This window comes from Mustela nivalis (assembly GCF_964662115.1).
Source record: "Mustela nivalis genome assembly, chromosome: 12".
Taxonomy (NCBI): domain Eukaryota; kingdom Metazoa; phylum Chordata; class Mammalia; order Carnivora; family Mustelidae; genus Mustela; species Mustela nivalis.
In genome coordinates, this window is record NC_139031.1 from 103,726,707 (window position 1) to 103,745,319 (window position 18,613).

General features: G+C 44.0%; 1 protein-coding gene across 2 annotated transcripts in view; it reads left to right on the plus strand.

Annotated features, from left to right (window-relative positions):
* Nucleotides 1-18,613, plus strand: part of AMPH (amphiphysin) — a 266,447-nt gene that overhangs the window by 60,337 nt on the left and 187,497 nt on the right. The gene's annotated exons all lie outside the window — the stretch shown is intronic.

Genomic DNA, 18,613 nt, shown 5'->3' on the forward strand with positions numbered 1-18,613 from the left:
CCTGTCCTACAGGATTGTGATCTCTGCAAGTTAACTATTTATTGTTTTATGGCAGTAGGGGTGCCTGAGGAATGCTACACATATTATGGAGGGGAGCGTGTGGAGAGGGGGGTGCAAGGTGCCAGCTTTTGCTCTGTCCTCAGCCAGCCTCCTGCTCCCTCATCACAAGGAGCGTTCTGGTATTTGGTAAATCTTAGGCTATCACATTATCTCTTAAGATCTCAGCACATAGTATCTGATCACTGAACATTAGTCAAGACAGTATGCCCCTGAAAGACCCCTCCCCCAGAAAGCCCCCTCCCCTAGAAGATAGATAGGATAACTAACCGCTTGTTTGCTTTTCTGTGAACCGCTGGCTTTTAGGCGTAGATTAGGTTATTAATTGCGTGATTAATTGCTCTTTTGCCCTTCTGTAACTGCTTGGCTTATAGAAATAATAGAAGACGCCATGATGGCATTCCTACCTTCCCCCTTCTTGTTCCCCCTTCCCGCCTCTCTCTTCGCGCGAGCGGGTCCCCAAAGCCAATCAGCAAACTTCACGTATGCCTTTTTCAAAAGTTCTAACTGTCAACCAATCAGTTGCGCCCCACCCAAAACTTGTTTGCACCTGTCTATAAAAATCCTGCACCACCCCAGCCAGGTGTGCTCAGCTAGCAGGAGCTGCTGACCACCCGCAGGTGCGCGCTGACCACCCGCAGGCGCCTGCGTAACAATAAAGAACCTCTTGCTGATTGCATCCAGTGGCAGTGTTGGATTCTTGGGTAAGGGGATCCGCGGGTCTTTCACCCCAACAACTGTAGCCACCACCCAGGAGAAGACAGCCTATGCTTGATGTCTATTAGACTAAGAAACAACTAAGGAATTGTGGTTTTGGAAGTGCAGTTGTCACTATTCCTACTTTGAGGCTTGAGAGACTGTTTTCTGAAAAATGGTGCTGGGAGGGGCAAGCAGAGCCAACAGCTGGTGAAGATGGCGTGACCATGTTTCCGTTGGAACCAGTTTTTGGGGGAGAGAGCCCTGGAGACAGGACACAAATGGGAATTCTGTCTCTCCCACTGTCCTACACTGTGACACATGGGTCACTGCACACTGTACACCAGCTAGAAACCAGTAGTAGACACCAGCACGACCTCACAGTCTTTGCCTTTTTCTCTGGTTGTCGTGCAGTTGTGTTTTTCAGATTGTGGTCCAGGGACTCCAGCAGAGCCCAAGACGTTTTGGGGGGCTTTGTGAGGCCAAAATTATTTTCATAATTGCACCAAGATACGATTTGCTTTTATTACTCTCATTCTTTTACAAATGTGCTGTGGAGTTTTCCATCTAGTATCTCAATAGATTGAACGTGGAAGTAGATGTGAGAGTACAGCTGTCTTCTTTTAAGTCAGACAGTAAAGGGATTGGTAAAACTGTAAAAAAAAAAAACCCCAAAGCCATAAAACATCATATTATGTTATTTATATTGATATGTGATGAGTTTATTGTTATTTAAGTGGCTTCATAAATATTTAAAATATTTAGCGGTTAAAATTCTAATATAAATATTGGTAGATGTAACTTCTATAAAGTAAGGATCTTTATAAATATTTTTAGTGTAAATATATTCCAAATACTGCATGTAGTTTTGTTTGCTAAATCTGGCAATGCTACCTGCTCAGGGAGGGCTTTTATTTGCACCTATACTTTGTCTGGGGGGAGCGTAGAGAAGCCAAAGGCTCTTCTTGCTTACTTATTGACGGCCATCTCAGTGGGCAGTGGAACGACCTCGAAGGAGTAAGGACACACCGGGTTATTTCTGATGTCTTTATGACTTGCAATAGTGGGTGTGATTTTCTTTTGGAAAGAATTAAAGGTTACTTTAAGGGCATCACCTATATGAAGATAGGGCCTCCCTGGTTGCATCACAGCCTCAGCAAGTGATCTCAGCCCAATCTCTGTCATCTATTACTAGACACAGAGTATTGTGTCTTTTGTCATTCCTAGCAGATCTGCATAGGGGGCTCAGTGATTGTGCCTCTTTCCAATGTTAAGCCCTTGGAATTTGCCAGGAGAGGGCTATAGGGCTAGGCCTCACTGGCATTGATTCATTCATTAACTTCATTAACTCGTACATTTTCTGCTTTCTCCCTTCTTCTGTCCCTTCATCCTTCCCTTTCTCCTTAACCTCTTTGTTTTTTTCCCGCTGTTTCCCTCATTCTCCCTCTCATTTGTTCAGCATTCTGCAGTATATTAGACACTGGGGTGGTTGTTGATTTTCAGGAAAAAACAAGAAGAAAGTGATGTTTCTGCCTTCGGGGAACTTGATCTCTATCTCAGAATTCTTTGCAGTCGACTTGTGCTAATCAAGCTCCCAGGGAATGAAACATAAATGGGAATGTAAATGCATTAATTTGCAATGGAGGACTGTCCTTTCAGTAGAATCTATTTCTTAGCATCTGCCTGTGGAGAAAGGAGGGCTGATGTGCAGCCCTATAGCTGACAGGTCCAGGGAGGAGGAGAAAGCCCCAGGAGTGGGGTGATTTGTCTCTGTTTCCTGCATCCTGAATGCTTGCTGTGCCAGGAGGGTGTGGTGCACCCATCCACTGTGGGGCTCGTTCTGTTTGCTCCTTTAGGTTTTCAGAAATGAGTTTTTGGAGATCATGTGTTTAGTGACTTTTTTTTTTTTTAAGCTATAATGAAGTTTTTTGTTGGAAGTAGTATATCTTTTGCCTGTTCCTGCCCATAAAAAAGGTATTTCCAAATTCCTTACACTCTAGGAAAGATAATCTGTGTGTAATCTAGAAGAGACTAAAATGGAAGAACCCCGTCATATCTTCCTTAGGAAAGAATAATACTAATAGCTTTTCAGATTGAGAGTAGATTGTGGCCTTATATATATATAATATTTCATTTGGTTTCTCAAAATAACCTTCTCAAGTAGATTTTATCATTCCCCCCCCCCTTTTTTTTGAGAGTGTGTGAGTGGAGGGGGAGAAAGAGAGGGAGGGAGAGAATCATAAGCAAACTCCATGTGGGGAGTCTGACACAGGGCTTGATCTCAAAACCCCGAGATCATGACCTGAACCAAAACCAAGATTTAGACATTTACCTGACTGAACCAGCCAGGTGCCACCCTCATTTCCATTTTATAGATGAGGAAACTAACTCCAGAGAGGTTAGGTGACTTGCTCCAGGTCACGCCCCTATTACACGACAGAGCGCAGAACCCGTCTCTGAGTCCATGTTTGTAACTGTGTACGGGGCTGCACCCCATGATTTCCTTCTGCTGGACACAGGTGAGATTTAAGTGGAGATCACTCAGGGATGAGGTTGGGGCTTCTGTCCCATTCTTGAACATTTTCTCAGAAATACAAATGGGGAAGAACAATGAGCAACTCTCCATGCCCCATCCTTTTGCCTTTTGTCTCTGAGTTGATAAATATGATGATGATTGTCTGGCCATTAATCCTCACTCGGGATGATTTCCTGGAAAACCCTGGATTGTTCATTCCAGGTATTCTCAAGTGAGTAAGTATGAAAACAAGAAAAAGTAATGAAGACAGAAAAGTAATACATTATATGGAAAATTGTCACAATTTAATATCTTGAGGATATTAAATCAAACATTTGAAGGGCTATCACGTGTAAGGGTTAGTTCTGCTCTGAAGTGATGAACTAGGGGAGCTAATAAAGAAATGATAAGCATGAGATGTGGAGCTCAATATTCAGGAGTTTTTATTTTGTTTCCTCCCTCCTTCCCTCCCTTCCTTCATCCCTAGCTTCCATTAGATTTTTCAAAAGAGATATACTCATGGCTATATTTTTTTTAAAAAAATCAAATTATTACAGAGAGGATGAGACATTTTTTGGTCCTATATTCCCAGTGTCCTTTGGAGGGCCGACACAGAATAGGGCCAAAGCACATTTGTTCACAGATGAAAGATGTGACAGGAAGCCTGGGATCTGAGTTTACTGACACTATTCAGTCATCGTCAAATGTTTTAGTGATGATTTATTGTTTAAGTAGTAGTATATGAGTGCTAATTATAGAGATTTGGAAAGCCTAGAAGAAAAACAGAATACAAAACTCACCCATAGCCCTGTTTCCTAAAGATAATGTTGGTAACCACTTACCAATTTTTATTTGTTCCATTAGAACATCAGCTGCTGAGAGTATGTCTCTCTTCTGTTACATAAATCTTGTAATTAGTGGAAATCCTAAGGAGAGAGAGAGCTGCAGTTCTGATCTTTGATGATGTTACGAGTGTTCACTTGTGTCCTGAGGATCTACCATTTGAGAGAGATCTAGTTATTGCCAGCCTTCAGCTGTGGGATTCTAGAAATCATTTCTCTGTTGTCTTCCTCACCCACATCCGTGAGTGTGTGATGAGAGAGCACAGCATGGTTTCTTCTCCATTGTCTCACACATTTGTGATGTCAGCAAGGAAAATAAGAATATACATGATCTGGGACTCCTGGGTGGCTCAGTTGGTTGGACGACTGCCTTCGGCTCAGGTCATGATCCTGGAGTCCCGGGATCGAGTCCGCATCGGGCTCCCAGCTCCATGGGGAGTCTGCTTCTCTCTCTGACCTTCTCCTTGTTCATGCTCTTTCTCACTGTCTCTCTCTCAAGTAAATAAATAAAATCTTTAAAAAAAAAAAAGAATATACATGATCAAGTTGGCATGACTAATTTTGGGAAAGAAGGATGACTCACTAATGTTGCTAGGATTGTTAGCGGGCTACTGAGGAAGGAACAGGAACAAAAGAACTTTAGATCCCTGTGGTCCACTGTCCATCCAGATCCATCCAGAGACCCTGTAAGACCGTGTTTGAGCAAGTCTAGGGTTGGTCTTCTTGGGTTCAAATCCTGGTGCTACCACTTACTGGTTGTGTGACTTAGGTCAAGTTACTTCACTTCTGTATGCATCCATTTTTCTCATCTGTAATATGGGGTTGATAATAGTAGCTGCCTTGGAGGTATTTGTGAGAATTAAATGTGTTACTTTATTAGTTGCTATTTATAACTATAAATTCGAACAGTATCTGGCACAAAGCAGGGTCCATACAATTGTTTCCTATTTTTATTATGTCTGCTATTATGTTTGTGACTCTTAGGGTAATTGTTCACTACTGTTACCACTATTATGACCTATATATATTTGTATTTAAAGAAATCGTAAGATAACCAGGAAGAAATAGAAATTAATATTTATCTGATCTTAAAATTAGAAAAGCCTCCCTTAAGCATGCAATCAGTGCAAGGAGCTACAAAAGACGAATAAATTTACATCAACGTTAATGTCTGTATTGGATAGGTCAACAAAGCAAAGAATATTTACAATTATAAAAAGTAAATAAAACCCACAATATATGGTTGGAACATAGTTGACAAATGATGAGGTAAGAGTTAGGTTTCAAATTTGATTAGGCACAATACCAAAGTGCATGCCTTGATTTATGTTCTGTTATATTATCATTAGCTCGTGTTCAAAATTATGCACATACACTTATGAGTGTTATATGTACATATTTCCTTCCTACTTGTTCCATAAATGATTTAAGCCTTCCTACAGTAATGTGAAAAGTGCAAAACAGCAAATTTTAAAAATCGGAGGAAAGAAGAGTTAGGGTTGGGAGGTTGAGGTCCAGCCACAGTGCAGCTGTGATTGATAAGTAAGAAGTGAGAGCAGTTTCCCCATCCATTGTCTCTAAGCCCAAATCTACCTGATTACCTAAGGGATGTACAGTTTTGATACTGAGAACAGCAGAAAAAATTTTCCTCACAGTGTTTAAAAGGTAACAGAACAAGCAGCTATCTTGACAGCGTTATGTATCTAGTACTGGTACTGATGGTGATGCAGCATTTCACTCTCTCTGTGTGGGCCTCTGGCACCACAGCGAAAGAGATGACAGGGAAGTGATTTTTCAGAGTTGAGGATGGGGATATTGACCACCTGCGTCCTGGGCTGGCTCGTCCTCAGATGCCTTCCTCTGGGGTAGAGGGAAAGCTCCTTCCTTGGCTGCCGGAGTTGGAGGGGCTGGACCCTGTGGGCTACATTTCCCAGGATCTCCCAGTTGGCTTCTTGCTGGTATTGGCCAGTGGAAGGCACTGGTAGGAAGTCAGAGAGTGGGGGAAGGGAGCCACCTGGGTTTTCCCCTTGCATTCCCTGGGATGGCTTCTTCAGCTGTAGCTGTGTGTCCTTCCTGGGTCCAGTGTCACCGTGGACTGGCTTACTATGTGGTGAAGCTTCTGTCTGGTGACCTTGGCCCTGGGGCTTGATCAGGACATCATTTCCTCTCTTTGTCTCTCCCACTCAGGTGTGAGAGCCACTTCCCTTGCTAGTCTTTGTAGTACCTCGCTGTGTCACTTTGATGGCTCCTGTGTCCCTTTGATGGCTCCGCTCCTCCATCTTCTCTCTAGTAAATATGCAAAACCGTTTCTGTTTCTCTGACTCATACAGACATCAGCTCTCAGTTGATCTGGCTGGATTCTGGGTGATAATCTAGATCTCACTGATCAGCATAATAAAACCAGCCTCACCAGCTCGTTTTTGTTGCTAATGTGGAATGCATTACTTAATAGAAAAGTCATCCTCCGTTTCTTCCCTGAGAAGGCTTTCTTCATGAAAGGGCTGTTTGGGTTGAAATGGAGCCTCACCAACTGGCTGGGAGTCCAGGACCTCTGATTTCCAGGACTCCTCAGGGCAGTTTCCAGGCAGGCTGCAGTGTCAGAGTCTACTTGAGCATCCACTTGCACTGCTCACAGCGTTATGTAAAATTTGTTCTGTCACAGAGAATTACCATTTAGATTGGAGAAGTGTAACTCATTTGTTTCAGTCATCTATTCCCAAGAAACTTACAGCCTTACAAATGTAATATAATTGGGACATTTTGTTTTTCTCTTTTATGAAAATTGCTTCCCTCTCTGTATTAATAAAAACAGAACAAAGAATGCCTCAGAAGACACATATATGCAACTTTTCTATCCCCTTGTCCACTCAGAGAGGCATGGGTAACCAGCCTCTCACAGGGATTCCTCTACTCATATCTCTTCTCCTGACAGACCCCTGAGCCCAAATTTGCTTTTCGTCTCAAGCCTTTCTGAATTCTGACTGCCCTGCTAATTCCTTTAAAAAAAAAAAAAAAGCTATTCTGTATTCTTATCTGACCAATAGAAAATGGAAGAGACCCTCTCCCCACCATTATTATTATGTTACTTGGCCCACCCTGCACTCTCCGTTCAACTGTACTTTGTTCTAATGGTAGGTACTTCCCTCAAGTAGTTCTGTTTTTCATATCATGTGAGTTGGTATTTATTACTAGCTCACGAATACAGTATTTGTATCATAAAAAGATAAAAATACATGTATAAACTTAGGCCACTTATATTCAGATGTTAGCAAGCAGGCACCTTGGTGGCTCGATTGGTTAAGGGTCTGTCTTCAGCTGTGGTCAAGATCTCAAGGTCCCCGGATGGAGTCCCGCATTGGGCTCCCTGCTCAGTATGGAGTCTGCCTTTCCCTCTGTTCCCTCCCCCATTGATGCTCTCTTGCTGTCTTTTTCTCTCTCTCTCTCTCTCAAATGAATAAATAAAAACCTTCAGAAAATAAAATGTGAGCTAGCATTGGAAGTTTTTTAGTGTATGATAATTTAAAAATTTTTAAGTATATAGTGTTTCATTGTACAATTATTTGGTGGTTCACCAATCTGGGGGCCTTTCTTTTTATTTTCACCAATAATGTTATAATGAGAGTATTGATACATAAAATCATTGCTGGGTTTTAGACTGTTGTTTTAGGTAACATAAAGTATTTCTCAATGATCATATTATACAGATTTTATCAGCCAGAATAGGTGAGGATCATCATTTTGTAGTATAATTTAAGACCTGTGTCTCCTCGTGGCAGTATAGATTCTCGTTAAGAACATGGGCTTTGTTTTTGGACAGAACTGGATTTGAGTCTCATTCTCCACCCTGGTGTGTGACCTTGGGTGTTTCTGTATAACTTAATAGTAAGGGCATTGATATCACTCATATCAATGTTTAGATCTGTCCTGCCCAGTATGGTAGCCATTAGCTGCATGTAGCTATTAAATATTTAAAATACAGCTGGTAGAACTGAAGTACACTGTAAGTTAGAAAATTTGGTATAAAAAACACAAAATTGGGCATAAAAATATGGTATAAAATAGGGCAGAAAAATACAAATACTTCATTAGTAATTTTTATATGGATTACATATTAAAATGTCAATACTTCAGAAATATTGGGTTAAAAGAAATATTATTTAAATAATTTTAACCATTTCTTTTTTAAAAAGATTTTATTTATTTGACAGAGAGAGCACACAAACAGGCAGAGTGGCAGGTAGAGGGAGAGGGAGAAACATTGTCATCATCATCCCTGATGAGCAGAGAGCCCAACACGGGGCTCGATCCCAGGACCTTGGGATCTCGACCTGAGCCAAAGACAGATTTCCTACTGACTGAGCCATCAGGTGGATTAATTTCTTTAATGTGGCTGGTAACAAATATTAAAGTAGATGTATAATCTTCACATTGTATTTCTATTGGGCAGTGCTAGTGTAGGGGATTACATGAGATAATGTGTAAATCACTTAGCACTGTACCTGACATGTGGTTGGGGTGACTTAAAACTGCTGTTTGTGTTATAGTAGCAGCAGGAGTAATAGTCAATGACAGTGTCGTGATGTCAGGCGCAGAGGCTGAGCACTAAGTGGCTGTTTGCACATGGGGGTGAGAGGGGAGAAGGAGACAGAGTAAGTGTGTAAGGAAACAAGGGAGCAGAAGTGAAAAACAGAGATGGGAGGCAGCAGATAAGAGACCAAGGAGTATTTGTTGGACAGTAGTGAGTGTAGCTAGTCTCTGGCTTTGTTCCATAGATGTCTGAGATGCTTTTAGGTATAGAAACAACCAATATTGGTTTAGGTGAATGCTTTCCAGTGAGCCAGGAGGGAACTAGCAGACTTTTTAGTAGCAGTTGAGTCTGGTCAGGAGACAGAATCCTGCAGCTGAGGGGACTTCTGGAGCAGCATCCTGAGAAGCTAGCCCACCTCAGACTCTTGCTGGTATAAAGGGTCTGTACCCCAGCAGAAGCACTCGTGAGAGTGCTGGCACTCTGACAGCCCCCCCTCCCCCTGCCTGCCCAGACTCCTCACTCCTGCCTCACTGCACCTGGGGTGGGGGTGGGGGGGCTTTCCATACATGACAGAGTTGCTGGTGTTCTTGGCAGTTATGCACATGTTGATGGTCCCTCCAGTGCTAGGGCTCCAATCACTGACTTCCTTCTCTTCCATCAGTCTCTGCCACACACACATACCCTAATGCAAACACAATGCCTGGCACTCAACCCCCTGGGCACTGGGTGCTATTAGGCATGGTCGTGGTCCTGGACCTGGGTGCTGCGCTGGCGCTGTGTGTGACTGTGCTTGTGGCAGGCAGGAGCAGTTAAACACAGCAGCTCTTCCTATTAAGTCATGATGCAGCTTCATCATCATCATTTGTTTCTCAACCAGCTTTTCAGGCAACCATGCGTGATAAAACGTACTTGCTCCAGAATTTGAGGGGCTGTTAACTCCTCCATTATGGAGCAGCCAGACTTCCAAAGGCAAGATTTTTTACATGTTAGCCATTACACGTTATATAAATGTGCTACCTAAATTGACTTACTTTGCTGAGCAGGGAGCCTGACACAATGCAGGGCATGACTTCATGACCTTGAGATCATGACCTGAGTCAGAATCAAGAGTTGGAGGTTTAGCCAACTGAGACACCCAGGCCCCCCTAAAGGCAGTATCTCTTAAAATCTCAGGAAGTACAAAGATACTTGGGAAGGTTAATTTGGAACCATGTTTAATGTATCTGTAAGATTTTAGAGGCAATTCCAATCTTAGATCAAAATATTGTATAGTAGAAATATATGTAAATGTATAAGTAATAGAATACATAGGGATTCCCCTTTATACCTGTTATAGTATCCCCAGTAATTTTAGATGCTATCAAAATTAGAATGCAGGTTTAATTATTGATTGTTCCCGAAATGGTTCCTGAAATGGCACAAAAATTTTGTATAAATATTGTAAAGTTTCGCAGGCGAGGTAAACACAACACCAGGCAAGGTGGGCGCAAGGCAAGATTTATTAAAGGCATCTCCAGCGAAGTTTCAGGGCTCAGGAGAAGAGGAGCCAGGAAGGTCGTGCCAGGAGGGGGTGGGCACACTCAGGCGAGGTTCCTTTTGGGGGGAGAGTCTAGGATTGAGGAAGGTGGGGGAGGGGCTGGAAGATGACAGCCCAGCGGTCATTTCTATTGTTCCTCCTGCATTCCCGGAACCGCCGACCCAATAAATATTTTCAGCACAGGTTGGAAAGGAGACTCATAATAGTCTCATTTCTTCCTCTTTCTCCCTCTTCCTACCCCCTTCCTCCTCCTCCTTCTTTTTCTTTTTCTTCCTCTTCTTCCCCTTCTTCTCTTTCCTTCTTCCTTTCTTCTGCCTCCTCACCCTCCCTCCCCTCTCCCACCCCCTCTTTCTTCTTCTGATGGGCTTTGGGCCGGCATGGAAACTCCATTTCCTGGTTTACAAATTAACCTAAGATCTTTCTTTCTGAATACTGCAAAAAACCTAATATGTAGAGTTCTCCTGCCTGGAAGGCTGAGGGCTAGTAACATCCAGCTGATGATGGCATGATTCTGCATGGGCAGATGTTCTCACAGAATATGATCTGAAGGATTTGCAGGTAGCAGTGCTCTATCATAATAACTCTGCCCTTTGTGTATCTTAAAACTGAGGAGCTTCAAGACAGCTTGGACTCCTCTATAGCCTGACAGCATGAGGATGAGGTGCTTTTTCCCAAAGGTGCATTTTCCCAAATCGTTAGGTTTTCTTTGTTTTGTCGTAGTGAAGAAGAAGCTTTACCTCATTGCTGTCGTCATCGTGGTTGAGGTGTAGTTGACTCGTAACATTTATATTAGTTTCACTCTGATTATATAATAGAGGCTGGGACTAAACTGCCGCTTGGCAGAAATGATAGCATGTCTCCTTTCTAATACTTGGTTTATATTGTCTCTAGTGAAAGCCACCCCCTTTGAATTAAGAATGCTATTTGGAGGTTAATGGTAGTAAAGAAGCTTTTACTAAATACAAGTCTCATCTATAACTGCCATATGTGAAAAAAATCTTACCTTCCCTGGGATGAATCTCCCTTTTTCTAGTGATCTGAGGATCTGAGGGATTCTTTCATGCCAGCACCTCCCAATAGATTTTGTGCAATCCTTGGTTCTTGGCCGTGGCATTGGCACAGAGCTTGTCCTTCATCATCCTTGGGCATTAGCCCTTTAGTCTCAAAGTCCTTGTTCTTCTTGCCTCTGCAGGACTCTGTTCTAGACTGCAGCCCTCTTATCAAAGCCACGTGGCCACCACTTCAGAAACTTGGAAGCTTGGGACACCTGGGTGGCTCAGTTTGTTAAGCAGCTGCCTTCAGCTCAGGTCATCATCCCAGCGTCACGGGATCGAGTCCCACATCAGGCTCCTTGCTCCGCAGGGGGCCTGCTTCTCCCTCTGACTCTGTCTGCCACTCTGTCTGCCTGTGCTCGCTCTCGCTCGCTCTCTCTCTGACAAATAAATAAATAAAATCTTTAAAAAAAAAAAAAAGAAACTCGGAGGCTTTGTCCTGCAGCTCCAGAATGTTCATAGGCCTGCACTGCCTCCATTACCTGAGAAGCGAGCCCCAGTCCATAGAGTTCCTAATCCCTGATCACTCTGTGATGTATGTCGGGGTTCTGTCTTTCATACCCACCCGAAGTCCTGGGTAATGGAGATGGTGGGAGCTTAGACCAATCCTTTGGAACTAGACAACATTTAAACCTTAGCGATGTCACTGATAGTGCATTTGACTGACATTTGGGGAGATAATTTACCTCAGTCACAGGTAGGGATTGATCCCAGTCAATCTACAAACTACATGAAACCTGTTGATAAGCATATTCTGAAAATATTATTATTCTAAAGTATTGGAGGTAACCATGATCAAAATGAGAACAATCACACCAGTCTGTTTGGTGATAAAATACCATGGAGTGATTAAAACATAGATGCTTGAAAACTGTGTGGTGAGGTGATAAAATCCTCAAGATGTAATTTTAAGAAAAATGTGATTCCAGTAATATAAAAAATAAACAAGTGATTGCAGTGTGGGGAGGAGGAAAGGACATATGCTAGATGCTAATAGTTTTTTTGCTTGTTGCTGAGATGTGAGAGATTTTTATTTTCTTAAGACTTGACCATGGTTTCTGTAACAGAGCATTCAGACTTATTCTGTAAGAGCATATCAGACTTATTTCTAATGATTTGGGGTCTGTTTTTACTGTTTTCAAATAATAATTCATAAAGAAATGCATGTATTGTATGTTGCTTTCATCAAGGTATTCCAGAGTTGCAGATCACTTATTTACATACATTTTTCATTCAACAAGTATTTACTGTAGAGCTCATTGCCTGAGAAGTTCAGGCTCTGGGAGTCAGATCTCTGGATTCAAAGCTTAGCTGTTTGATCTGTTGGGTGCTTGCTACTTGGAAAGTTCCTCCCTCAGGCCATTTTCCCCTGTGGAGTACACATAGCCTCCTGGGAAAAGTGTGGCCTGGAGACTTACCAAATGCCATGAAATGAAATAATTTGATCATGATGTGTTTATTATTGCTGTCTGGCCGACTGAATTCTCAAACAGCATTTGAAATAAATGGGTGAAAGAAGAGAGATTTAGAAAACCTCTTCCCCTGGGGGAGAGAGATTGGTTGGTACTTTGGGGCATTTATGTATGTAATTTACAAGCTGGCCACTGGTGAACCATTCCTACAGTCACTCATTTGCTCATTAATTCATGCATCATTCCAGATTTCATGAGTGTCTACTATGTATAATGACAGGCCTTCTGAGGCCTTTTCTTCAGGAAATACATTTTAGTTCAAGTAGGAAAACATAAAGTGCTTAACAGTTGGTTGGATGCAGAGGTAGTTGACCTGAAGGGACTGCTGTTGAATTCAGATCTTGGTGGCTGTGCTTAGTAAGGAGAAAATACAGAAGTGCTCAAAGAAGCTGCTCCAAGAGACTAATGATGGCTTTCCATTCTGTTTCAAGTGAAGTTTGCTCCCTTGAAAGAGGGGGAAGAGGTGTGGAGACATACCCCTTTGCATTGTTGGTTTGATTCTTTCTGCTGCTGTGTTCTTTTAAAAGCAGATCACAAATAAAAGATCCTCCTGGTTCCTCTCCGCATTCCCCTAGATCCCTGCGCCCCTTGCTGCACACCCCTCTCCCATCCTCCTCTCCTCTTCTGCTTCTTTCTGAACTGCATCATGGATCCTCTACTATTTGCGACAAGCCCACTGTTGCCTCCCAGGTCAAGGCTGTGAACCTTAATGACCCCGTCACGGGTGTGACTTTTGCGTGTCTCCTGTCACATCAGCAGTGTGGGAGGCCCATACGTGTCTTCCATTTTCCTTTCCTCTCCTTTCTCTACCAACAAGTGATAATAAATGTTATTTACAAACTACTGATTCCATCCTGATGCTGTCTTAAGTCTGTAAATGACATCACTTCAATTTAAGATGTGTTTTAAAATTAATTGATTTAATGAGAAAAGGAAACCACAGAGTGGTGAACACGGCCTCGACCCTCACCATGTCGGACAGCTACCTGGGTCTGCTGCAGTGACGGCTTTTCCTTTTCTTTCTTTCTTTCTTTTTTTTTTTTTTTTGTATCTCAGGGTTTGCTGGGAAGAGTTGGAAGTGTCCGTGTGTTTTGCTTAGGGTAAAATAGGATCGTTTTTTGCTTCTATATTGCCCAGCTGCTCCTTACGTGCCCTGCTGATCTTTTTCATCTTTCTTTTCCAGTCTTTCCATCCATAGAATGACTCTCTTCTTCTTCTGTCCCTCTCTGTTTCCATCTATCCAACTTCCTTGTGCTCTTGCCCACGTGGCCCCTCACCTGACATTTGTCCCTCTGGAAAGCCTCCTGCATTCGTTGGCTCGGGCCGCTCTAACGGAATACCATAGTCGGAGTGGCTCAGACAACAGACACAATTATTTCTCCTGGTTCTGGAGGCTGGAAAGTGTAAGATCAAGGTGCTGGCAGATTGGCTGTCTAGGGAGGGCCCTCTTCCTGGCTTCAAGGAACCTGCCTCCTCTTGTAAGAGAGAGGGCTCCGGTCTGTCCTCTTTTTATAAGGGCACTAATCCCATCATGGGGCTCCACCCTCCTGACCTCCTCTAACTCTAATCAGCAACCCAAGGCACCACCCACAACCTATATTTTGGGGGCACGTTTGGTCTATAACACCTTCTTCCTCTACCTGCACCAGAGTTGTTCTGCCTTCCTCCTTCCTTCAGGTTCACACAGGTGCCACTCCCTCGGCACTGCAGATTTACGTGCTTTCCTCTGCTTGATGAGCGGCTCAAGAGCCCCCACATTTGCTTAATTTCTGTTGTGCAGTGTCTGGCACAGCACTCGGTGCGTGACTGACATCACTGTTTCCTGACTGAGTTGATGACTGATCACGATCCCTGTGCTGGCTCCTCTTGGGCTGTGTGCGTGCCTCTTCCCACAGGGCGAGATGGTCTAGCCCCCCAAGAGGGACCAGGCAGCGGTTGTTTAGGTGGAGTGCTGATGACCACGGTCATGCTATCAGAGATGGAAGGAGACATAGTGGCTCATTATTAAACACTTATGTCCATGTAGGAAAGGTGACACCGGTGTGTTTGAATGACTTGGATTGATCTTCAGCAGAGGTAGTCACGCACCTGCCCTATGAGCTTAACCACTTGCCTGTGGATTGTCTTGACCGTTGGGCCTCTCAGTAGCGCAAATCAAAATGGGCTACAAAAAGGACAGAGTGATTCTTCGTTGAAGACAGCTTTTCTTAATGAATGGGTTGACTTTCTTTAACAAATGGATGAGCTTTTAAGGTGTTCCTTTTGCCTAAATTTGAGAGAATTAGCAGTAAAAAGAGTATGTATGCTAGTCAGTGGCAGAGCTGGAATTCAAACCCTCACGGTGTGGTTCTGGAGGATGAAATAGCCCCTCTGCTGTCTTACCCCAGACCAATGACATCAGAATCTCTGTGTTTTAGAAGCATCTCGGGTGATTCTGTTGTACGACCAGGCCACCAGTGGATGAGGAACCACTAGTGGACTGAGGTGGGCCATGAATAGTACAAGACAAAACTAACCCACAAGTTCTCTTCTTGACTACATGTAACCTATTGAGCAGTGTGGCTTGGCTGACGGGATGCCACACAGCCAAGCCACACTGCTCTCATGATCACAGAGCAGAGCTGCCAGAGCCTCACTGTCTCAACACTTGAGCCAGCTAGCTGGTGCGGTGTCACAAACCACCCCCACCTCCTTTTTCTAAATATGTATTTGTTTATTTGAAAGAGGGGGGCAGAGGAAGAGGGGGGGCAATACAGGCACACGCTCTGCTGAGCCCGACACGAGGCCAGATCCCAAGAGACTGCGATCATGACCTGAGCTGAAACTGGGGGTCAGAGGCTTGACTTACTGAGCCACGCGGGCGCCTCACAGCCTCCAACCCCTGCTGGGAAGGAATAGTTGGAAGGTAACATTGCAAAGTAGTGTGCATGCAGGAAAAGGAGAGATTTTTGTGGGCCCTCTGTCATAATTCCAATTAGCAGCATTCCGTATGAAACAAGAATTGTCTGTGGACATACACTTTATTATAATAATTACTTTTGTGTTTCAAGTGGATTTACAATAGCATCACCAAGGCCTTGTTAGGAGAGCCTGGCTGTCAGCTCCCGTGCACAGATGCCTTGCCGGTCAGCTGGCACGAGAGCACGTGGTCTGTTGACTTGAGATAATGTGCAACTCGGCATTGTGGAACAGGAGGTTGATGAGAGGACAGAGTTCTGGGATTTTAGTACTGGCTCTAGCACTTTCTGGCTGTGTGACACTGGGCCATTCATTCAATACCTGTAAGCCTCAGTTTGCTCAACTTTGAAATGGGGCTAATAACAGTACCTGCCTTAGAGGGTGTTTGTGAAGGTGAGTCACACGGAGCACGCAGCACGGTTGTGGGCACAGCATTATCATCTGGCCCACATCTGAGACAGGATGGAAATCCCATTAGCTGCTTCTTGGTGGGACTCCTGAATCCTTCTGAGCCCCGAGCCAGCTGTCAGTGAAGGCCGCCTGGCATGCTGCTGGGATGCCTGGCTCCCCAGTGCATCTGGTGAAACCACAGCTCTGGCTTTCTTCCAGGACATTCTGGAGATGCCACTGTCTCTTGCTGCAAGCCTCAAAATTAGGTTGGGCCATCTTAGTCTGTCATCTATATTCACCTTCTGCAGGTGAGCCGGAAATTCAGCAGGACGTTGACTGCTTTGCCATTTGCTGTTGTCATAGTCGAGAGAGGAGCTGGAGGAATGTGGCTGGGACCTGATGTGAGTTCAGGGGTACGGCTGCTGGGTTTGCCCGAGGGCTGGGTGACCGGGCGCGGGCAGCTGGCGAGTCATGTCTCTGGTATCCACCAGAAACCCGAGGAGGCTGGAAAGTGCATGAATTATACATCTTGACAACAGAACAGGTGAAGGGCATGTCTTCTGTGATTCTAGTTTTTCGTGTAACAAACTGTTCTTGGATTCGGCATCTATATACTTTCATTACATCTTCCTGTTTGCTCATTGGTGTGTTGCTGCCTGAATAAAGTGAGGGGAGTGACTTCCGGTGGAAGAAAGCAGAAGCTCTTAATGCAGAAGGCCTGTTTTCCACCTAGGTACCGATTACAAAAACAGTGAACATTGTTACCTCTTCTATCTTTTACCCCCCATCCCCGGGGAGGGGGGTAATATTCGGGTCACTGGAGCCCAGAGTGGCTGTGGAGTGTCACAGGACTAACACCCATCACTCACCAATGCCTTTTTAAGGGAACTTTTTTTAAGATGTGAAAATTGTTATATAACATGTTTCCTATCTCTTAACCTACAAACATTGCTTTGAAATGAAATTCTTTCTTTCTCAGCCCAGTATGGGCTCACCAGCCTCTTCCCTCCTTCACAGCAAATTTATTTTTTTTCCACCTCCCCAAGGACTAAAAATAGCATTAATCAACGTGTTTGAGATGATTCCTCAGATTTAATCGGAGGGAGGTTGGATGAGGGAGACCACTTTTTAGGTCCAGAAGCAATTTTCTGTTCTCTCAGCAGGCCAAGATGCAGGTCCCTACTTGCAGGACTGAACTGTCTAAGGTGGGGATCTCTCTCTGGAGGATCAGTCAACAGTTTCGGCCAGATGGTACCCCACCTGCATTTATCGTGTTTGTCAGGTGCACAGCCCTTCGTGTCATATCCCCGCCCAAACCATCAGCGACCACACCTGGCTGCTTGTGGTCCTTGCGTTTCTTGCTGTGGAATCCTTTCTCTTGTTCTTGTTCAGATGGCCTTCTCTAGAATCTACACTTAGAAAGGTTCCAAAAAGGTCCATGATTAGGTCCATGATTTGCCTCAGCAATTAAGTCAGTGTGGAGTCTTCTGAGGGTTTTCCAGGCAGCTGGCTAGTCACCTTGTCTTGTGGTTTTTACCTCTTCATTGTTTCATGAATCTTTCTCTTTTCTCCTTTCCTTTGTTTTTCTTCGTAGCACTGAATGCCATCCGAAACTAATTTTGTTTTGTGTTTTCTTTTGTACTGACACACAGTAGAATAAATTCCACAAAGGAAGGGTGTGTGTCCATCTTGTCCCTGGCTGTGTAACCAGAGGAGTGTCCCCATGCACACTCACAGCAGGGCCAAATGCTGAGACCAGGTTTGCAGCAGAGAAGGAAGTTTCATTTGCAGGACAGCTGCATGAGGAAATAAGGAAAAAAACAAAAACTGAAAAACAAGAAAACCTCAAAAATACTTCTCTGAAAATAAGGTCTTGAATCTTGATGGGCTTTTGGGGAAAGGCGGAGGGAGTGTGACTTGAAGCTAGAAAGGGTGAGGTAAGTGTTGGTCTACCCAGGAGCGGTGGCTCACTGTGCTCCTTCAGAGGTCGCACGCTCAAACATGGCAGCGTTGATAGGGCCAGGCTGTGGAGATTGCAGGCTCCTTGTCCTCAGAAGTTCACCTATTTGACATTTGTGCAGACCCAGTAACTAGGGTTGAGGCTCTCAACTGGTCTGAATTGGAAGGAAGTGAGCCTCTTAGCTTCTGGAAGACAAGCTAAGCAAGTATCTTGTGACTTGTATGTCAGAGAGATTTCATCCATAGAAGCAGGTACAGAGCCTTATGGAACATTACCTAAGCTGGGGCTGTTTAGAAGGAGGCAGTTGGAACACCTGTTGTGGAAAGAAATAGGCCTCCTGTTATAGTCTGCTTCCTCTGTCTGCCCTAAACAAGCAGCAGTAATCTAGTCTTGCTTTAAGTCAATTAAGAGTAAAACTTTAAAGATTAAAAAAAAAATTTTGTTTAGACGTACACGGGGGTGGGAGGGGAAGGGGAGAGGGAGAGAGAGTATCTTAAGCAGGCTTGCCCAGTGTGAGCCCAACTTGGGGTTCGATCTCACGATCTTGAGATCATGACCTGAGCCAAAATCAGGAGTAGGACACTTAACTGACTGAGCCACCCAGGC